Source organism: Magnolia sinica, chromosome 4 (assembly GCF_029962835.1).
Source record: "Magnolia sinica isolate HGM2019 chromosome 4, MsV1, whole genome shotgun sequence".
Lineage (NCBI taxonomy): Eukaryota > Viridiplantae > Streptophyta > Magnoliopsida > Magnoliales > Magnoliaceae > Magnolia > Magnolia sinica.
Window position 1 is genome coordinate 7,636,574 of NC_080576.1, and position 3,327 is coordinate 7,639,900.

The 3,327-nt window shown below is 36.5% G+C and overlaps 1 non-coding gene across 1 annotated transcript; it reads left to right on the plus strand.

Moving 5' to 3' along the window:
- Positions 1 to 307: 307 nt before the first annotated feature.
- LOC131244745 (small nucleolar RNA R71) lies at positions 308 to 414 on the plus strand. The gene has a single exon (XR_009170524.1). It is a non-coding gene; the product is annotated as a small nucleolar RNA R71 (small nucleolar RNA).
- Positions 415 to 3,327: the final 2,913 nt, after the last annotated feature.

Here is a 3,327-nt window from a genome sequence, read left to right on the forward strand (position 1 = left end):
AACCTTATCCTTCTTTCCTTCCAAGGCCTCAACTTTCCTTATGAGCATAGTCACTTTATACTTGAGATCATCCTCTTCTTTCAGGAGATATAATCCACCTTTCTCCTTTAATTGAGTCGGCCTAGACGTGGTGTTCGCCATTGGGTAATAGTCTCATGATTGTGTTTTTTCAGCAAGACTATCGAGGTAATCCCATACCTCATCAACATCTTTATTAATGAACTCTCCATTACACATGGTCTCGACCATTTAGCGCATGGAAGATGTCAGTCCATCGTAGAAGAAATTTGTAATGCGCCACGTTTCAAATCCGTGTTGTGGGCATGAACTAACCAAATCTTTGAACCTTTCCCAACATTGGAAGAATGTTTCATCTTCCTTTTAGGCAAAGTTCATGATTACTTTTCTGAGGGTAATCGTTTTATGATGTGGGAAGAATTTTTTTATGAATTCCCTCTGCATGTCGTTCCATGTGCCAATAGATCTACGACGCAGTGAATGTAACTACGTCTTAGCCTTCTCTTTTAAGGAAAAAGGAAAGAGTTTCAGCCTGATTGTATTCTCAGATACATTAGGAAAACATAATGTACCTATAATCTCATCGAACTCTTTCAAATGTAAATATGGACTTTCTAATTCAAGTCCATGAAATTTGGGAAGGAGTTGGATAACTCCTGGCTTGATGTCCATTTGTCCTGTGTTTTCAGGAAAAATCATGCATGAGGGCGTACTCACTCCCGCCGGTTGTAGATAATCTCGTAAAGTACGAGGCGGGGGTGCCTGATGCACCTCGTTCTCATTTTGGGTATCCTCCACCCTGGGTGGGAGTAGAGGAGGTTGGTCTTCAACCATAACTTCAATTAACTCAGGGGATTTCAAGTGGTGTCTAGTCCTGCGATAGATAGTCAACCCCTCAACCAATCCTCCTTCAGTCAAGAGACGTCGAGTGTTGTCACGGGCCCACTTGGGCATGAAACACTCGCAGCCCTCAATCAAATTCAAAGCCTAATCCTAAGAAAGGAAAAGAAAATCTAAAAAGAAAGAGAGGGAGAGTTGGAAAGAAATTACCAAATTGAAGCCCCTAAGTTAAAAACCTGCAAAATAAAACAAAATAAGTTAGATTCTAAAAAGAGAAGAACAATCCTTTAAAAGAAAGATAGCAGTAAACTGATTTCTAAAAGAAGAAATTCCTAAAAGAAAGTGAAAATTTCTAAAATAAATTAGGAAAGTCCTAGACTAGAAAGTAAATTACTAAAAGAGAACTGAAAAATAGAAAGTAGGGAAGGAGCTTACCGAATTAGAAATTTCTATCTTAAAGGCCTACAAAATAGGAAGGTTAGTTTCTAAACAAAAATTCTAAAAATAATTTAGGAAACAAATTAGATTCTAAAAGAGTTAAAATTAGAAAGTTAAAAAAAAAAAAAAAAAAATAGAAAGTTAATTTCTAAAAAGGGAAAGAAATATCCTAGTTTCTAAAAATAAACTATTTCCTACAGATGGGAGGATACTAAAATTAGAAAATTTCTAAAAATTAAACCCTAATTCTAAAAATAGAAAAAGTAAAGAAATTAGAAAGGGATTACCAATTTAGAAGTTTATGTCAGGATCCTACAAAACAGGAAACAAGTTAGTTTTAAACTCAAATTAAAATAAAAAAAATAAGGTTAGTAAAATCATAATCTTAAACTAATCCTAAAACCAATTAATTTCATTATTTAGGATTAAAGAAATAAGAATTTGAATTTGGCAAAACCTATGAACTTGTTAAATTCATGAATTTACATTACATCTGAGTTTAACAAATTCCAAAGTCTGTTAAATAATATTCTAACCATTACTTGCTTATAAACAACTGATGTGGTGATCTAACACACATTTAATGCAATACATATGTGAGGTCGGTGCACACGTGATCTCCGGCATTGCCTACTTTTGAGCTAATGCAAGTTTAGAAGGGGTCCACATATCGAAAGGGCCTGGATCCACACGAACTTTCTATAGCTAGCTCATCATGCGGTTTCCAGTTAGTATTCTTAGGCGGCTCGGATCATCATTTCTAAGTCAATGTGTGCCAATTCAGATGATATTAATCGTGCGTCAAATGTATCATGCTGGAATTAGCTACTCCAATAACAAATCAAATTCTGATTTCTTCGTCTTATAAGACGTCAGCCTTTCATTTTAAATCTTTCTTCAAAAGAGAAACAGTAAATTTCTCATTTTGACTTCTCTTTTATAGTTTTTCAATTTTAAACATCTATCGCCTTACTAACGGTCTAACATCTTCCGTGATTGTCAATTTACAATGCCTGGTTCTGAATGGGATGGAACAACTGCTTAGAGATCCTAGCAAACAGCACGTGTAAGAAATTCAATCCATTGATTAGGTAATGCACACTGTAGGGATCCCATGTACCAAATATCTGGATGCTACATTCACTGAGTGAGCCACCCATGGACGTTAAATTTGGACCGTTGGATTTTTTTAAACGGCCTTTTTTTCACGTATAAGTTTGACGTGCCAGATCATTAAACCAACATTGTTTTTTGTCCATGGCATGTTCATGGTCATCCTACTTAAACAATGGTCCAGATCTCTAACAGGAACTGTCGAGCTGGATCTATGACGTGCTTATAGAATCCTAACCACTCCATAAACCTAACTAGGGTTGTCAAATGTGGACAATAGTTTGTTCATATAATAATCAGGAGCACTGCATGTAGGGTAAGGAAGCAATTGCAGCATCTGATCAACGGGCCGGATCATCTTCACTGACACTGTGCTTATAAATGAGGCTTGTACGCTTAGTAGGGTTCACGGATGATTTAATGCCAGTTCATCACTTCCTTTTTCAAACGACTTGATTTAATTCGAGCTTAACCTTCTTTTATTTTAATTTTTATGTGTACAGGATGGACGGCATGAGTTTTGGCAAGGACGCAATTGTAGTATCTGATCAACGGGCCAGATTATCTGCACTTTGCACTGTGTTGATACGTGGGCACAGTATGCTTAGCAGGGTTAATGGGTAATTTAATGTGAGTTTGTTGTTTCCTTTTTCACAATACATGATTTAATGTGAGCTTGTTTATTATTTTATTTTCTGAGCTGTATGGACAATCATTACTTTTGGCAAGGGCGCAATTGCAACATATGATTAATGAGCAAGATCATCTGCACTTGTGACGCAGGGGAGGACGTGAGGTCGAGCACCGTCTTCCTCAAGAGGATAACTATTCCGAATCTACGGAACTTCTCTGGACTCCTCCCAGAGACTTCTCGAATCCACGAGGAAAGAAAGCAAAAAATAGAAATAAATTCTAATA